We start from the raw sequence: 19,976 nt of genomic DNA, 5'->3' as shown, positions 1-19,976 counted from the left end.
GTTCCCTACTACACCTCCAACTCTGTGACGTGTGGAGGCTATAACACCCATCGGACAGGGATTACAGTTTTTTCTGTGCCCCCTACGAAGTCTACAGTAGATTGGATTATATCCTGGTCCAACACAAGGCGCTCCACCATCGGGAACATTGTCTTGTCCGATCACGCTCCGGTCTACTTAAACTCCTGTTCCTCAATAGGAAAGAATGACTGTGGAGACTCAAAGGCTTATTTACTAAGGGTCCCGCGGCCGCATTTTCATTGGGTTTCCCGACTTTTCAGGGATTGCGCCGGGGATTGTGTCGCACGTGATCGGATTGTGTCGCAATTGGCCCTCTTTCACGCGATGCAATTCTGGGTGCGGGTTGTTGGATTAAGAGCAAAATTTAACATTTAAACTTGTGTCGCAAGCCAAGCACTTACATGTAGCGAGGAAGAAGAAGGTGAACTACTGCAGACCTGAGCAGGGAGAGACACATGCAGGATATTGGGTGCAGGACCTACGTGGATCGTGGCACAGTGCATCATTGTCAGAGAGTCCGGATTGGGGATCGCGACTCAGACAGGTAAGTAAATGTGCCCCAATGAGTCCCTACTCCTAGATCCACTAGAGTTCCTGAGAGAAGCGTCACTAGTAGAGATGAGCGAACATGCTCGTCCGAGCTTGATGCTCGGTCGAGCATTAGGGTACTCGAAACTGCTCGTTGCTCGGACGAATACTTCGCCCGCTCGAGAAAATGGCAGCTCCCGCCGTTTTGCTTTTTGGCGGCCAGAAAAAGAGCCAATCACAAGCCAGGAGACTCTGCACTCCACCCAGCATGACGTGGTACCCTTACACGTCGATAGCAGTGGTTGGCTGGCCAGATCAGGTGACCCTGGGATAGACTAGCCGCTGCCCGCGCTGCTCGGATCATTCTGTGTCTGGATGCCGCTAGGGAGAGAGCTGCTGCTGGTCAGGGAAAGCGTTAGGGTGTTCTATTAGCTTACTGTTAGGCAGGAGTGATTCTCAAAGAACCCAACAGCCCTTCTTAGGGCTACAATAACGTTCTACTTTTTTTATTTTAATTTGCATCTAGTACCATTTTGTGAGGAATTAGCAGGGGGACTTGCTACCGTTGTGTTTAGCTCTTAGTGGCACACATATCCATAGCAAAGACCGAAGTGGGAAAATTCAGTAGGGGTTGGATTTCAATTAGGCACTAACTCAGTGTCATCTCATCTGGCATAGTAGTGTGCTTTGATACTTGGCTAGAAAATACCCATAGGAGAATACAAAGAGCTTACTTACGCGTACAGTAGCGTTCTATATATTTGATTTCTGGTTGATCTGCTGGTGGCTGTACTTTCTGCAGTGCATGTACTAGCCAATTCTGAGCAATTTGTAGTGAGACTTGCGACCGCTGTGTTCTGCGCTTAGTGACGCACATATCCATAGCAAAGACCGAAGTGGGAAAATTTAGTAGGGGTTGGATTTCAATTAGGCACTAACTCAGTGTCATCTCATCTGGCATAGTAGTGTGCTTTGATACTTGGCTAGAAAATAGCCATAGGAGAATACAAAGAGCTTACTTACGCGTACAGTAGCGTTCTATATATTTGATTTCTGGTTGATCTGCTGGTGGCTGTACTTTCTGCAGTGCATGTACTAGCCAATTCTGAGCAATTTGTAGTGAGACTTGCGACCGCTGTGTTCTGCACTTAGTGACGCACATATCCATAGCAAAGACCGAAGTGGGAAAATTTAGTAGGGGTTGGATTTCAATTAGGCACTAACTCAGTGTCATCTCATCTTGCATAGTAGTGTGCTTTGATACTTGGCTAGAAAATAGCCATAGGAGAATACAAAGAGCTTACTTACGCGTACAGTAGCGTTCTATATATTTGATTTCTGGTTGATCTGCTGGTGGCTGTACTTTCTGCAGTGCATGTACTAGCCAATTCTGAGCAATTTGTAGTGAGACTTGCGACCGCTGTGTTCTGCGCTTAGTGACGCACATATCCATAGCAAAGACCGAAGTGGGAAAATTTAGTAGGGGTTGGATTTCAATTAGGCACTAACTCAGTGTCATCTCATCTGGCATAGTAGTGTGCTTTGATACTTGGCTAGAAAATAGCCATAGGAGAATACAAAGAGCTTACTTACGCGTACAGTAGCGTTCTATATATTTGATTTCTGGTTGATCTGCTGGTGGCTGTACTTTCTGCAGTGCATGTACTAGCCAATTCTGAGCAATTTGTAGTGAGACTTGCGACCGCTGTGTTCTGCGCTTAGTGACGCACATATCCATAGCAAAGACCGAAGTGGGAAAATTTAGTAGGGGTTGGATTTCAATTAGGCACTAACTCAGTGTCATCTCATCTGGCATAGTAGTGTGCTTTGATACTTGGCTAGAAAATAGCCATAGGAGAATACAAAGAGCTTACTTACGCGTACAGTAGCGTTCTATATATTTGATTTCTGGTTGATCTGCTGGTGGCTGTACTTTCTGCAGTGCATGTACTAGCCAATTCTGAGCAATTTGTAGTGAGACTTGCGACCGCTGTGTTCTGCGCTTAGTGACGCACATATCCATAGCAAAGACCGAAGTGGGAAAATTTAGTAGGGGTTGGATTTCAATTAGGCACTAACTCAGTGTCATCTCATCTGGCATAGTAGTGTGCTTTGATACTTGGCTAGAAAATAGCCATAGGAGAATACAAAGAGCTTACTTACGCCTACAGTAGCGTTCTATATATTTGATTTCTGGTTGATCTGCTGGTGGCTGTACTTTCTGCAGTGCATGTACTAGCCAATTCTGAGCAATTTGTAGTGAGACTTGCGACCGCTGTGTTCTGCGCTTAGTGACGCACATATCCATAGCAAAGACCGAAGTGGGAAAATTTAGTAGGGGTTGGATTTCAATTAGGCACTAACTCAGTGTCATCTCATCTGGCATAGTAGTGTGCTTTGATACTTGGCTAGAAAATAGCCATAGGAGAATACAAAGAGCTTACTTACGCGTACAGTAGCGTTCTATATATTTGATTTCTGGTTGATCTGCTGGTGGCTGTACTTTCTGCAGTGCATGTACTAGCCAATTCTGAGCAATTTGTAGTGAGACTTGCGACCGCTGTGTTCTGCGCTTAGTGACGCACATATCCATAGCAAAGACCGAAGTGGGAAAATTTAGTAGGGGTTGGATTTCAATTAGGCACTAACTCAGTGTCATCTCATCTGGCATAGTAGTGTGCTTTGATACTTGGCTAGAAAATAGCCATAGGAGAATACAAAGAGCTTACTTACGCCTACAGTAGCGTTCTATATATTTGATTTCTGGTTGATCTGCTGGTGGCTGTACTTTCTGCAGTGCATGTACTAGCCAATTCTGAGCAATTTGTAGTGAGACTTGCGACCGCTGTGTTCTGCGCTTAGTGACGCACATATCCATAGCAAAGACCGAAGTGGGAAAATTTAGTAGGGGTTGGATTTCAATTAGGCACTAACTCAGTGTCATCTCATCTGGCATAGTAGTGTGCTTTGATACTTGGCTAGAAAATAGCCATAGCAATAGGATAGCATTGTTTGGTTTTAAAAACTCAAAAAAAACAAAAAACACAAAAAAAAACAAAAAACACAAAAAAAACAAAAAACACAAAAAAAAACAAAAAAAGTTAAAAAAAAAATAAAGTTATAACTCTCATTTTAAAAATGTTTAACCCGAGGGCTAGGGGTAGAGGACGAGGGCGGGGACGTGGGCGTCCAACTACTGCAGGGGTCAGAGGCCGTGGTCCTGGGCGGGGTGAGACACCACCTGCTGATGAGGGAGCAGGGGAACGCCGGAGAGCTACACTCCCTAGGTTCATGTCTGAAGTTACTGGGACTCGTGGTAGAGCACTGTTGAGGCCAGAACAGTGCAAACAGGTGATGTCGTGGATTGCTGACAATGCTTCGAGCAATTTGTCCACCACCAGTCAGTCTTCCACGCAGTCCACCCATGTCACCGAAATCGCCACTCCTCCAGCTCCTGCACCTCAGCCTCCTCCCCCCCAGTCTGCCCCCTCCCTACTCTGAGGAACTGTTTTCTGGACCCTTCCCAGAGTCACAAACCACTTGTCCGGTTGCTGCTGAGCAATTTTCCGATGCCCAGGTTTTCCACCAGGCACAGTCTGTGGGTGATGATGACCTTCTTGACGTAGTGGAAGCGTGTAAAGAGGTGTCCGACGATGAGGAGACACGGTTGTCAGACAGTGGGGAAGTTGTTGTCAGGGCAGGAAGTCCGAGGGGGGAGCAGACTGAGGGATCGGAGGATGATGAGGTGACAGACCCAAGCTGGGTTGAGAGGCCGGGTGAACACAGTGCTTCTGAGACGGAGGAGAGTCCTCGACCAGAACAGGTTGGAAGAGGCAGTGGTGGGGCCAGACGGAGAGGCAGGGCCAGAGCTGGTGCATCAGCGCCAAATGTGTCAACTAGTGAAGCTCCCGTGGCGAGGGCTCTTGCGGCGAGGGCTAGATCTTCAGAAGTCTGGAGGTTCTTTAAGGAAACACCGGATGACCGACGGACTGTGGTGTGCAACATTTGCCAAACCAGGCTCAGCAGGGGTTCCACCACTACTAGCTTAACTACCACCAGTATGCGCAGGCATATGAATGCTAAGCACCCCACTCAGTGGCAACAAGCCCGTTCACCTCCGGCCGTGCACACCACTGCTCCTTCCCCTGTGTCAGCTGCTAGTCAGCCCCCTGCCCAGGACCCTGCCACAAAAACCCCATCGTCGCCTCCACGATCCTCCACAGCATCCACCAGTGTTCAGCTCTCCATACCCCAGACGCTGGAGCGGAAACGCAAATATAGTGCAACCCACCCGCACGCCCAAGCCCTTAATGTGCACATCTCCAGATTGCTTAGCCTGGAGATGCTGCCCTATAGGCTAGTAGAGACCGAGGCCTTTCGCAACCTCATGGCGGCGGCCGCCCCTCGGTATTCGGTCCCCAGCCGCCACTACTTTTCCCGATGTGCCGTCCCAGCCCTGCACCAGCACGTGTCAGACAACATCATCCGTGCCCTGACCAACGCCGTTTCTGACAAGGTCCACCTGACCACGGACACGTGGATGAGTGCTGCCGGGCAGGGCCACTATATATCGCTGACGGCACATTGGGTTAACTTGGTGGAGGCTGGGACCGAGTCTGACCCTGGGGCTGCTCATATACTGCCGACGCCGAGGATTGCGGGGCCTACCTCGGTCCAGGTGTTTCAGGCCTACTATGCCTCCTCCTCCTCCCACCCCTCCTCCACCTCCTCCTCCGAACTACCATCCGTGGGCACGGCGCCATCAGTCGGTAGCTCTAGGCACAGCAGCAGTGCCGTCGCTAAGCGACAGCAGGCGGTGCTCAAACTGCTGAGCCTAGGCGACAAAAGGCACACCGCCCAAGAGCTATTACAGGGCATCACGGCGCAGACTGATCTGTGGCTGGCACCGCTGAACCTCAAGCCGGGAATGGTTGTGTGTGACAACGGCCGTAACCTGGTGGCGGCTCTGCAACTCGGCAGACTGACACATGTGCCATGCCTGGCCCATGTGTTAAATCTGATAGTTCAGCGTTTCCTCAAGACATACCCCAATCTGTCTGATTTGCTCACGAAGGTGCGCCGCATCTGTGCGCATTTCAGGAAGTCCAGCCCAGATGCTGCCACTCTCAGGGCAGCGCAGCGCCGCCTCCAACTGCCCGCTCACCGACTGTTGTGCGACGTGCCCACGAGGTGGAATTCAACACTGACCATGTTATCCAGAGTTTACCAGCAGCGCAGAGCGATTGTAGACTGCCAGATGTCAACTTCCACCAGAACTGGTAGTCAGGTCAGTCAGCTTCCTCAAGTCTACAATGAGGAGTGGACGTGGATGTCTGATATCTGTCAGGTGCTGAGTAACTTTGAGGAGTCAACACAGATGGTCAGTGGCGATGCCGCCATCATCAGCCTCACCATCCCGCTGCTTGGCCTGTTGAAAAACTCTCTGGTCAGCATGAAGTCGGAAGCTTTGCGCTCGTCACAAGAGACAGGGGAAGAATATTCCCTTGTTGATAGCCAAAGCACCCTCAGGTCTGTTTCTCAGCGCATATCGGAGGAGGTGGAGGTGGAGGAGGATGAGGAGGAAGAGGAGGAGAATGTTGGCGAGACACAAGAGGGGACCATTGTTGAGTCCTTCACTGTTCAGCGTGTATGGGCAGAAGAAGAGGAGTTGGAGGAGTTGGAGGAGGAGGAAATGGACAGTCAGGCCAGTGAGGGGAGTGAATTCTTACGCGTTGGTACTCTGGCGCATATGGCAGATTTCATGCTAGGCTGCCTATCCCGTGACCCTCGCGTTCAAAGAATTTATTCCAGCACCGATTACTGGGTGTTCACTCTCCTGGACCCACGGTACAAGCAAAATCTTCCCACTCTCATCCCTGCAGAGGAAAGGAGTGTGAGAATGCATGAATACCAGCAGGCCCTGGTGCACAAGCTGAAACAGTATTTCCCTTCTGACAGCGCTAGCGGCAGAGTGCGTAGTTCTGCGGGACAAGTAGCGAGGGAGAGTAGGCGAGCAGGCAGCTTGTCCAGCACTGGCAAGGGTACGCTTTACAAGGCTTTTGCCAGCTTTATGTCACCCCAGCAAGACACTGTCACCTGTCCCCAGTCTCGGCAGAGTAGGGCTGATCTTTACAGAAAGATGGTGAGGGAGTACGTAGCTGACCATACCATCGTCCTAAATGATCACACAGCTCCCTACAACTACTGGGTTTCAAAGCTGGACATGTGGCACGAACTGGCGCTGTACGCCTTGGAGGTTCTTGCCTGCCCTGCCGCTAGCGTCTTGTCCGAGCGGGTATTCAGTGCAGCTGGTGGCATCATCACCGATAAGCGTACACGCCTGTCGACTGACAGCGCTGACAGGCTGACGCTTATTAAAATGAATAAAGGCTGGATTTCTCAGAATTTCCAATCTCCACCAGGTGAAGGAAGCTCAACCTGAATAATTGATCCACTCCTCCTCCTCCTCCTCATTTTCCTCCTTCTCCTCCTCTTTGCACAGTAAAGCAGAGGAAAATGGCTATTTTTTGACAGGGCCCACTGGCTCTTGCTATAGTACTTCATGCATTTAATTTTTCTAGAGGGCCACCTACCCGGTCCTCTGTTTGAAACAATTTTTGTGAGTGCCACATACAGGCACTCAATCTATTCCATTTTTCTGGAGGGCCACCTACCCGGTCCTCTGTTTTAAAAAATTTTTGGGACTGCCACATACAGGCACTCAATCTATTCCATTTTACTGGAGGGCCACCTACCTGCTCCTCTGGTTTGAACAATTTTTGGGACTGCCACATACAGGCACTCAATCTATTCCATTTTACTGCAGGGCCACCTACCTGCTCCTCTGGTTTGAACAATTTTTGGGACTGCCACATACAGGCACTCAATCTATTCCATTTTACTGGAGGGCCACCTACCTGCTCCTCTGGTTTGAAAAATGTTTGGGACTGCCACATACAGGCACTCAATCTATTCCATTTTACTGGAGGGCCACCTACCTGCTCCTCTGGTTTGAAACATTTTTGGGACTGCCACATACAGGCACTCAATCTATTCCATTTTACTGGAGGGCCACCTACCTGCTCCTCTGGTTTGAACAATTTGTGGGACTGCCACATACAGGCACTCAATCTATTCCATTTTACTGGAGGGCCACCTACCTGCTCCTCTGGTTTGAAAAATGTTTGGGACTGCCACATACAGGCACTCAATCTATTCCATTTTACTGCAGGGCCACCTACCTGCTCCTCTGGTTTGAACAATTTTTGGGACTGCCACATACAGGCACTCAATCTATTCCATTTTACTGGAGGGCCACCTACCTGCTCCTCTGGTTTGAAAAATGTTTGGGACTGCCACATACAGGCACTCAATCTATTCCATTTTACTGGAGGGCCACCTACCTGCTCCTCTGGTTTGAAACATTTTTGGGACTGCCACATACAGGCACTCAATCTATTCCATTTTACTGGAGGGCCACCTACCTGCTCCTCTGGTTTGAACAATTTTTGGGACTGCCACATACAGGCACTCAATCTATTCCATTTTACTGCAGGGCCACCTACCTGCTCCTCTGGTTTGAACAATTTTTGGGACTGCCACATACAGGCACTCAATCTATTCCATTTTACTGGAGGGCCACCTACCTGCTCCTCTGGTTTGAAAAATGTTTGGGACTGCCACATACAGGCACTCAATCTATTCCATTTTACTGGAGGGCCACCTACCTGCTCCTCTGGTTTGAAACATTTTTGGGACTGCCACATACAGGCACTCAATCTATTCCATTTTACTGGAGGGCCACCTACCTGCTCCTCTGGTTTGAACAATTTTTGGGACTGCCACATACAGGCACTCAATCTATTCCATTTTACTGGAGGGCCACCTACCTGCTCCTCTGGTTTGAACAATTTGTGGGACTGCCACATACAGGCACTCAATCAATTCCATTTTACCGGAGGGCCACCTACCTGCTCCTCTGGTTTGAAAAATGTTTGGGACTGCCACATACAGGCACTCAATCTATTCCATTTTACTGCAGGGCCACCTACCTGCTCCTCTGGTTTGAAACATTTTTGGGACTGCCACATACAGGCACTCAATCTATTCCATTTTACTGGAGGGCCACCTACCTGCTCCTCTGGTTTGAACAATTTTTGGGACTGCCACATACAGGCACTCAATCTATTCCATTTTACTGGAGGGCCACCTACCTGCTCCTCTGGTTTGAAAAATGTTTGGGACTGCCACATACAGGCACTATCCAAATTAAATTGTCTCCATAGCAGCCTCCACACGTTGTCTCCATTGCTACCTCCAAAAGTCGTCCATATAGCTGCCTCCATACATCGTCCCTTTATCAAACGAGGTGTGTCAGGCAGAAATTTGGGTTGTTTTCATGGATTCCACATCAAAGTTGTTAACTTTGTCGCCACCCTGCTGTGTTATCCACAAAATATACTGGCAAACTTTTACCATTTACGGATATTATTTCAGCGCTTCTTGCGCAGCTGTTTACATTCCCCTCACCCGGCATATCCTAAACTTATAAGAACGCTACTACACTTGATCTTATACAAAAGGTTCTTAGAAGTGTTGTTTGGGGAGTAGCCTATAGACAGGGGCTTGGATTGGCGAAAGCTCGCCTGGCAGCGGAGCGCCAGCTCCATGCCAAGATCCAACTAACATAGTTTTAACTGCAGCACCTTTAATCTACTACTAGTTCACTGCCTCCATACATGGTCCCCTTATCAAACGAGCTGTGTCAGGCAGAATTTTGGGTTGTTTTCATGGCTTCCATGTTAACTTTGTCGCCACCCTGCTGTGTAATCCACAAAATATACTGGCAAACTTTTATCATGTACCGATATTATTTGAGCGCTTCTTGCTCACCTCCTTTGGTTCCTCTCTGCCACCCATTGGTTTGAAGCCTGAGTCCAATTAGGGTATGTCGCCATGCCACTCTCTAGCCTGCTACCGCTGCCTCTGCATGCCGTCCCCTATAGTGTCAGGGTCAATTATTGGATGTTTTAGATGCTATCTAGCTTCATTCTGTCACTCTGTCATGGCCATGCTGTTGCCCATAATTTTGGCATAATGGTGCGATTAAGCAGCCTCAGAGGCATCCATGCATGCTGCCCCTGCTGTTTCCTGTCCATTTCCGTGGTGTTTCCATCCTTTTCTGAGGTTTCCAGGTGTTTGGCCAAGCTTCCCTGTGCAGAGCCTTGGTCCCCTTGAAAAATGCTCGAGTCTCCCATTGACTTCAATGGGGTTCGTTATTCGAGACGAGCACTCGAGCATCGGGAAAAGTTCGTCTCGAATAACGAGCACCCGAGCATTTTAGTGTTCGCTCATCTCTAGTCACTAGGTGTGAGCAAAGCTTCTCCACGTCTGATTATTCCTAAGCTCCTCAGCTTTGGCACCTGCACCCGGATCCCAGTCTCTGCTTTCTTGGACTCCGGTTCATCCACTTCGTGGATGCTGCTCTGGTCTCCTGGCACCACATCCCTGTGGTCCTTCTTGAGAAGCCTCTGGTCATCTACTCGGACAGCAGACAAATCCTCTGCGATCCAGTCCGGAATTGCACTGAGCCTATTTCCCTGAAAGTCGGTGCTCTGCAAAAGCAGAGACTGTCCTTCTACGTATTGCCACGTTCTACCTCGTCTCTCCGGTTCGGCCTTCCGTGGCTGCAGCTCCATTCACCTATCCTCAACTGGATGATGGGGGAAATTCTTCGTTGGCGCCCTGAGTGTCTGTCTCGCTGCGTGGTGGCGCCTCTTCCAGTACCCGTTCTAGTCTTCTCCGGAGTCTCTGGAGGGCCTACCTATGTGTTTCCGGGACATTGTCAATGTTTTTTTACAAAAAACAAGCAGAGACATTGCCACCACAGCGTCCCTACAACTGCCAGGTCCTCTCATCCCTGGGGTCGGGTGTACCCTCTTTCCATTCCTAAGACTTCTGCCATGTCAGAGTACATTAAAGAGAACCTGCAGAGAGGGTTTACATGTAAGTCCTCCTCTCCGTCTGGTACAGGCTTCTTTTTTGTGACCAAGAAGGATGGGTCACTCCATCCTTGCATTGACTATCGCAGCCTAAACAAGGTCACGGATAAGAACCACTATCTGTTGCCATTGATTACCAAGCTTTTTGACCACCTCTGCGGTTACAAGGTCGTTTCCAAGTTAGGCCCACTACCTCTTCCGGATCTCCAAGGGCAAAGAATGGAAGACACCCTTTAACACCCGTGATGGACATTTTGAGTATCTGATGATGCCATTCAGAATATGTAATGCGCCAGCTGTCTTTCAAGAATTTGTCAATGATATCTTCAGAGATCTGCTGTATACGTGTGTCGTAGTCTACGTAGATAACATTTTGGTTTTCTCCCCAGACCTAGAGACCGACCAGTCACACGTAAGGCAAGTTCTTAGCACCTTCGGGCTAATCGTCTCTATGCCATGCTCAAGAAATGTTTCACCAACAGATCCTTACTTTTTTTTATCGGCTATGTAATCTCCGATAGAGGTCTCCAGATGGATCCTGCTAAACTGTCCGCAGTTCTACAGTGGCCACGCCCAGAAGCCCTTACAGAGATTCCTGGGTTTTGCTAACTATTATCGACAGTTTATCCCACGTTTTTTCACTCTGGTGTCTCCCATTGTGGTGCTCACAAAGAAGGGGGGCAATGGCCCTCGGTGGCTGAAGAGGTCTTCCCAAGGTTGAAGTCTGCCTTTGCCTCATCTCTAGATTTCACTCGGCCTGACAAGAAGAAACCCTTTCATCTAGTGGTTGATGCATCCTCTGTAGGCACAGGGGCAGTGTTCACTCAGAAAGGGCTATGGGCCGAACTGTCACCTGCGGTTTCTTTCCAAAACTTTTTCTCCTACATGGAGGAATTACCCTATAGGAGATAGAGAACTTTTGTCCATCAAACTTGCCCTGGAGGAATGGAGGAACTCACCATCTGGTCTGTGTATATACAGATCATAAAACTCTCCTGTATCTCCAGACAGCCCAGCGTCTTAATCTCAGGCAAACCCATGGGTCTCTTTTCTTCTCTGCTTCAATCTTCTGATCCACATTCATTCTGCGGAGAAGAATATCAAAGCGGATGCCCTTTCACGTGCCTCTGATGTCATTGGAGAAGAGCCAGTCCCTCGGCATGCTATCTCTCCAGAACAACTGGTTGTTGCCGAATCGGCAGCTTCCCCCCACCAAGAGATATGTCCGACCTACACTGTAGAAGAGGATTTTGTCTTGGGGACATTCTACGTGTCTGGCTGGGCACCCTGGGGTGCAACACTTCGTGGCTCTAATCTCTCGCTACTACTGGTGGCCTGACTTGGTCAAAGATGTTCAGGATTTTGTGGGATCCTGCACTTCCTGTGCCCGTAATAAGCCTTGGTGGCTGAAAACCGGAAGGCTTCTTGTTTCCGATACCGATACACAGTCTCTCATCGAAGCACGTGGCTATGGACTTTGTCAAAGCCCTTCCACCTTCTTCTGGCAAAACCGTGAGTGGTGAATGGTGAGTGACCGGTTTTCCAAGATGTCCCAATTTGTTTCCCTTCCAGGTCTCCAGTGTTCTCCACGTCTTGCCAACCTGTTCTTTCCACAGAACTTCTGGTGGAAAGGGTGAACCAGATTTTGGGCTGTTATCTCTGCCATTTTGTCTCTTCCTGCCAGGATGATTGGTCCAGTCTGTTACTATGGGCAGAGTTCTCCTATAACTCTCTGGACTCTGGGGCTGCCAAGGCAGCTCCTCTCTTCATTGTCTATGGACAAATTCCACGCCCACCTCTCCCTCTGTCAGTTCCTTCGGATGTACCTCCGGTTGAAGACTTGATGCAGGACCTTAAATATATCTGGGAACAGACCCACCAGTCTGTACTTCAGGCCTCTTCATTGAACTAAGTTCCCAGCTGTTAAAAAATGTAGGACTCCTCTTGTCTTCTCTCCGGGTGACAAGATGTGGTTATCTTCTAGATATGTCCGGCTGAAGATTCCCAGTTACAAGCTTGGTCCACGGTTTCTTGGTCCTTTTGTGGTGATAAATCTCATAAATCCTGTGGCGTATAAGTCTTCCTCCCACTATGCACATCCCAAACTCCTTCCATGTCTCCCTGCTGAAACCTGTCATCTTGAACCATTTCTCACAGCAACCTCCTCTTCCTGCTCCCGAGGCTGATTCCACAGACATCTACTAGGTTAAAGAGGTACTGGACATGAAGACCATAAGAGGTAAGCGGTTCTTCCTTTGGACTGGAATGAGAATATTCTGGACCGTAACCTCCTGCAAAGGTTTCTCCAGACCAGAAGGAGGAGGAGGCCAAAGAGAGGGGGAGGTACTGTCATGGGTGCTCCTGCAATCCTCATCTCGGATCGCAGGCGCACCCGTTCCCCTCTCTGTGGTGCAGGCCCTTCCCGCTCCCCCAGACCTCACTTACCTCTCCCTCTCCGGGTTCCTGCTTCCGTCCTGGCTGACCAGCACGTGCTTCCCTGCTCCCTAAGGCGCGTGCGGGCACTCACAAATTTATATGACCAATGGACCACTGATTGGCGCTGGCCACTTCCCGGATTCCCATACAGGCAGGCTTCTCCCAGCATTCCCTGCCAGATCTTCATGCTTTTGCAGAAAGCTGTTCCCTGTGCCTCCTGCTTGTGTTTTCATTTCCTGTTGTGACCCTGGACCTGTTCTTGACTTCGCTCCTCCGCTGCCAGCCCTGACCTCCTGCTCCATCCCTTATCTTGATCCATTGCCGCCTGTGTTGACCAACTGCCTGTCCCCCTACTACAAGATTGCCTGCCGATTCTGTACCTTGACCTTGGCTGCCACCGAGGACAAGTTGCGCCTGTGGAACGATCTGGTGGTACTATGCCGCAGCAAGACCAACCTGCTTTGCGGAGGCTCTGGTGAAGACCGGGTGCCACTTAGAATCCAGTCCCAGGTGTTGGCTTGTGTCATTGTCCGCGGTGGTCCAGGGGGTTCACTACCCAGAAGCCTGACACCCCCCCTCATTAAAAGTCCTGCAGAAGCCTCCCCTCAAAATGCTCAAAATTGTTCAAAATGCTAGGTATCCTATAAGGCTAACTCATCTTTAAGATCAAGCATATATTATGTTTTTTCACGTTGTAACAGTCCAAAACTGGTAACTTTTTCATTCTTTTGCTGGTGTAACTGTATGAGTTTTTCCATTTTATATTCAAAAATGTAATTGTAGAATTAAAGGGGTTTGTCCATGAAAGCAAATTCTCAAATTTAAACGCCTAGTCATGTTTACACAATAAAGATCATTTTTAACCCCTTAGTTTTTAATTTTACTCGGTTTTATTGCTGTTTTAGCTCCTATCACTCTTTGATGGTCAGTGTAAAATTACAAAGTGTGGGTGGGGGCTCTCTGAGCAGACAATTCATGATTTCTCTAGTTCTTAAATAATTAGGGAACAGGTCTATATACACTTTCATTTAGCTTCTGAAGACTCTCTAGTAACTGACAGCTCTATTACAGGCATAACATACAGAGCTCTGCTATATCTCACCTATAACACTGTCAGATCTGCTGTACCTCCCCCAGATAAAGATCTTATCTGTATGTAGCTTTACCCTTGTAAGGAGCTGGAGCTGCCGTCAGGAAGTCTCTGTGTGAGCTGCAGGGAGTAGTTCAGCCCAGTGCAGTGTCAGGCAGAAAAGCAAGATGGCTGCCGACACTAAACTTAGAAGGTCCAGGGTCGGGTCCTGGGGCAACCATAATTGTGTACACCAGGACTGATACAGACAGGTTGGAATTATATCTGTGAAATGCTGTATTTTTGTTAATAACATTGAATTAGAGAATGTGTTATTTTGTTATCCTGAGTACATTTAAGAAACTTCTGTTTGCATGTATATAACCCTGTGGCTTTGCCTCCTTTGAAAGCGGCAGCCTTTCCCTGTACTATGCATGCTGCCACTGCATAAAAAGACAGCACTTCTCAGTAAAGAAATTGTTTGATGTCACTCTCTTTTAACTTCTCACACAGTCAGTCTACTGCTTGCATTTCATTAACTTCCTAGGCCACTAGGACTGGCTTTCCCACCTGGCTCGAAATAAAGGCACAGACACGTATGTTGGGAGAAAATCTTTAACAAATTAAGCCAGGTGGTCCAATGGACACCCTAGACCCTACCTACTATCACCTAGCATGCCAGGCCCCGCCTCCGCGGGGCATGTCCAAGTTGATCCGTCAGGTGATTTTGTGGTAACTCCAGAGAGGGTCAAGGATTCTGCCTTAGGCCAAAGTTTTGACTACCAACAACCTTAATAATATTCTAACAATGCAAACGTAGATAACAATAATTTAACGAAATAATTAACAAACACAAAAACAATTACAAAAACACAAAACAAAAATTGGGAGGGCGGGCGGGATCTTTCCTGGCGCGCAGAGCCGTCCTGAAAGAGGACGGGATGCTCAGCGTCCGGGAATAAATATCCCCGGACCTGCACCCCCGTGTGGCCAGTAGAAGCTGTTGGCCAAATGCTGCCGGGTGGGAGGGTGTGCGGGGCGGGCCTTGCTCCTCTTAAAGCTATAGAGCACGGCTAGTCCTGCAACCCCCCAGCTTAAACAGCCCGTGGGTTGGGCAGATGGGCCATACTAACGTTAGTGTACCTGGCTTTCCCACCCGGCTCAAAATAAAGGCACAGACATGTATGTTGAAATGAAAGTGGGGGGTCGGCCACAGCTTAACCCTAGACCCTACCTACTATCACCTAGCATGGCAGGCCCTGCCTCCGCGGTGGCATGTCCTAGTTGATCCATCTAGGTGATCTTGTGCTAACTCCAGAGAGGGTCAAGGATTCCGCCATAGGCCACTAGGAGGACAGTGTACCGACCCCCACACAAAAGGAACAAGGCCCTCTCAATGGCATCCTGAAGCCCTTAAAGAAAAATGTCAAGGATAATCTTATTCAGGTGAACCCCATCATCATGCATGAGTCCCATGTTATTGCCTTCCAACTGCCTGTGGCGAATAACCACGCCACACTGTGACCGAAAAAATCTGGAGACACACATGTCGAGCATTCTACATGCCCGCTCAATGGAATCAGGGTTCTGCCCGCCATTCCAAATAACCCAGGGTACAACTTCAGACCATACCAACCACCAAATCCGAAAAGAAAGCAGAAAAACGCTCGATATCGCACTCCATGATGGATATCAGTTCCGCCAAACGATTCGAGCACATGTCATATCCTCCAGCATGTATAACGAGGACGGTAGGACCAGGAGACAACTTGCCAATCGCCACCACCTCCGGAAGACCTTGCAGCCATTTCAGGCCCTTAATGCCCCTCCATGAAATATCAGCCGTTGTAAAGCCTAAAATCAAACCCCACGCATGTACAGCCGCCCGGCGAGCGCCCCAAATGGACAGGAAACAGCAGGGGCAGTATGCATAGATGCCTCTGAGGCTGCTTAATCGCACCATTATGCCAACATTATGGGCAACAGCATGGCGATGACAGAGTCACCGAATGAGGCTAGATAGCATCTAAAACATCCAATAATTGACCCTGACACTATAGAAGACGGCATGCAGAGGCAACGGCAGCAGCGGCAGGCTAGAGAGTGGCATGGCGACATACCCCAAATGGACTCAGGCTTCAAACCAATTTAAAAAATTCCTTTTGGCGAGGATAACGTATGCACTGTATGTATCAGTATTTTGCCTGGTTAAGGCGGCAGAGAGGAACCAAAGGAGGTGAGCAAGAAGTGCTGAAATGATTTCCTATGTGAATAAAAGGTTGACGGTATATTTAGTCGATAACACAGCATGGTGGTGACATAGTGACCAAGTTCTATAACGTATCTGGTGAAACACCCGAAAAATGAGCCTGACACAGCTCGTTTGATAAAGGGATGACATGTGGAGGCAGCCATGGAGACGACTTCCATGATTAAGAGCGACAGTATGGGGCATCCATATTGTGCTGCTATGATTGAAACTTCAGGTCTCCAGCATGGCGGCGACAGATGGGCCGAGTTCCATTATGTATCTGGTGAAACACCTGAAAATTCTGCCTGACACAGCTCGTGTGATAAGGGGATGATGTGCTGTATCTCCTCTCGCGCTCCAGCGTCTGGGGTATAGACAGTTGAAAGTTGCGCATGGAGACATTGGTGGACGCTGTGGAGGATCGTGGAGGCAAAATGGACAGGAAACAGCAGGGGAAGTATGCATGGATGCCTCTGAGGCTGCCTAATCTTGGGATGGAGCTGGCGGTCCGCTGCCAGGTGAGCTTTCGCCTGTCCAAGCCCCTGTCTCTCGGCTCCTACCCACCCAAAATAGGCCTGGGGGCCAGATGAGTTTACTTTGAAAAAATTATAATTTTAAAAAAAGGCGGGGTCGTCTGAATATTTCATCTAGGAATAATGGAATAGCATAGCTGTTCTATTTTTAATAGTTTTTTCGGAAATGGTTCCATGATTAACAGCGACAGTATGGGGCATCCATATTGGGCTGCTATGATTGCAACTTCAGGTCTCCAACATGGCGGCGACAGATGGGCCGAGTTCCATTATGTATCTGGTGAAACACCTGAAAATTCTGCCTGACACAGCTCGTTTGATAAGGGGATGATGTGCTATATCTCCTCTCGCGCTCCAGCGTCTGGGGTATAGACAGTTGAAAGTTGCGCATGGAGACATTGGTGGATGCTGTGGAGAATTGTGGAGGCAAAATGGACAGGAAACAGCAGGGGCAGTATGCATGATTGCCTCTGAGGCTGCCTAATCTTGGGATGGAGCTGGAGGTCCGCTGCCAGGCGAGCTTTCTCCTGTCCAAGCCCCTGCCTCTCGGCTCCTCCCCACCCAAAATGGGCCTGGGGGCAAGAAGCATTTACTTTGAAAAAATTATAATTTTCAAAGCAGGCGGGGGCTTCAAACAGCACTTCTAAGAACCTTATATGGATGACTTTGGGAGGCAGCTATGGAGATGATGTGTGGAGGTAGCAGTGGAGACGTGGAGGCTGCTATAAAGACGTGTGGAGGCTGCTATGAAGACAATTAAATTTGGAAAGTGCCTGTATATGGCAGTCCAAAAAAGTTTTTAAACCAGAGGAGCAGGTAGGTGGTCCTCCAGAAAAATTTAATACATAGAGTACCTGTATGTATCACTCCCAAAAATTGTTTAAAACTGAGGACCGGGTAGGTGGCCCTCCAGAAAAATTAAATACATAGAGTACTATAGCTAGAGCCAGTTGGTCCTGGCAAAAAATAGCCAGTTTCCTCTGCTTTAGTGTACAAAGAGGAGGAGAAGGAGGACAATGAGGAGGAGGAGTGCATACATTATTCAGGTTGAGCTTCTTTCACCTGGTGGAGAATGGAAATCCTGAGAAATTTAGGCTTAATTCATCTTGATAAGCGTCAGCCTGTCAGCGCTGTCAGTCGACAGGCGTGTACGCTTATCGGTGATGATGCCACCAGCTGCACTGAAAACCCACTCAGACAACACGCTAGCGGCAGGGCAGGCAAGAACCTCCAAGGCGTACAGCGCCAGTTCGTGCCACATGTCCTGCTTTGAAACCCAGTAGTTGTAGGGAGCTGTGTGATCATTTAGGGCAATGGTATGGTCAGTTGCGTACTCCCTCACCGAGACTGGGGACAGGTTACAGTGTCTTGCTGAGGTGACATAAAACTGGCAAAGGCCTTGTAAAGCATACCCCTGCCAGTGTTGGACAAGCTGCCTGCTCGTCTACTCTCCCTAGCTACTTGTCCCGCAGAAGTACACCCTTAAATATATATATAACGCTATTGTAGCCCTAAGAAAGCCGGTTGGGTTTCTGTATGGCTAGTTTCTAACCTACACTGACAGCACACAACTGGATTTTGTGGTGTGCCTGTCACTTTAAGTTTTAGAAAAAAAAAATCGGCAGACTGTGCCTAATTCAATCAAACCCCTAATAAATTGTCCCACTTAGGTGTTTGAGATGGATATGTGTGTCACTAAGAGCTAAATAGAACGTTCGCAAATCTCCCTGCAAATTCGTCACAATATGGTACTAGCTGCACTACTAGTGCCAGCAAGGCCAGCCACAAGCAAAAAAAAAAATATATATATATATAGTATAAAGAAAGCGGGCAGCACTCCGTTGTAGATAAAAGTAAAAAAGTGTCTTTATTCCATAGTGAGCAACTGTGACAGCTGTCACAGTTGCTCACTATGGAATAAAGACACTTTTTTACTTTTATCTACAACGGAGTGCTGCCCGCTTTCTTTATACTATTACTGGAGGACCTGAGGCCCGGTCCTGGGATGCCTGCACCCAATTTTCTTTTTCTCTGAAGGTTTGTGCTGCTTGGACTTTCTTTTTGTATATATATATAGATATATAATGCTATTGTATCCCTAAGAAAGCCGGTTGGGTTCTTGTATGGCTAGTTTCTAACCTACACTGACAGCACACATCTGGATTTTGTGTTGTGCCTGTCACTTTAAGTTTTGAAAAAAAAAAAAAAACGGCAGACTGTGCCTAATTCAATCAAACCCCTAATAAATTTTCCCACTTAGGTGTTTGAGATGGATATGTGTGTCAATAAGAGCTAAATAGAACATTCGCAAGTCTCCCTGCAAATTCGTCACAATATGGTACTAGCTGCACTACTAGTGCCAGCAAGCCCAGCCACAAGCAAAGAAAAAAAAAATATTCTAGCCCTAACAAGGGTTGTTGGGTTCTTGTAGACTCACTCCTGCCTAACAGTAAGCTAATATAACACCCTAATGCTATCCCTGCAGCAGCAGCAGCTCTCTCCCTAACGGCATCCAGACAGAGATTGATGCGGGCAGGGGCTAGTCTATTCCAGGGTCACCTGATCAGGCCAGCCAACCACTGTTATTGATGTGTAAGTGTACCACGTCATGCTGGGTGGAGTGCAGAGTCTCATGGCTTGTGATTGGCTATGTTTCTGGATGCCAAAAAGCAAAACGACGGGAGATGGCATTTTCTCGAGCTGGCGAAATATTTGTCAAGCTCGGACGAGTGTGTTCGCTCATCTCTAAACATAATGGGGCAGATTTACTTACCCGGTCCATTCGCGATCCAGCGGCACGTTCTCTGCGCTGGATTCGGGTCCGGCCAGGATTTATTAAGGCAGTTTCTCCAACATCCACCAGATGGCGCTGCTGCGCTGAAGTTCCCTGGAACGCACTGGAATACACCGAGCCGGGCTGAGTGAAGGTAAGCGCAAGCTCCGCGACACACTTTTTGTTTTAAATGCTGCGGTTTTTCCGAATCCGTCGGGTTTTCCTTCGGCCACGCCCCCCGATTTCCGTCGCGTGCATGCCAGCGCTGATGTGCCACAAACCAATCGCGTGCGCCATAATCCCAGGGCAATTTAGGGGAAATCGGCGCAAATCGGAAATATTCGGGTAAGACATCGGGAAAACG

The sequence above is a fragment of the Engystomops pustulosus genome, chromosome 7 (genome assembly GCF_040894005.1).
Source record: "Engystomops pustulosus chromosome 7, aEngPut4.maternal, whole genome shotgun sequence".
In the NCBI taxonomy this organism is placed as follows: Eukaryota; Metazoa; Chordata; class Amphibia; order Anura; family Leptodactylidae; genus Engystomops; species Engystomops pustulosus.
Note: the sequence above shows the minus strand (reverse complement) of the source record.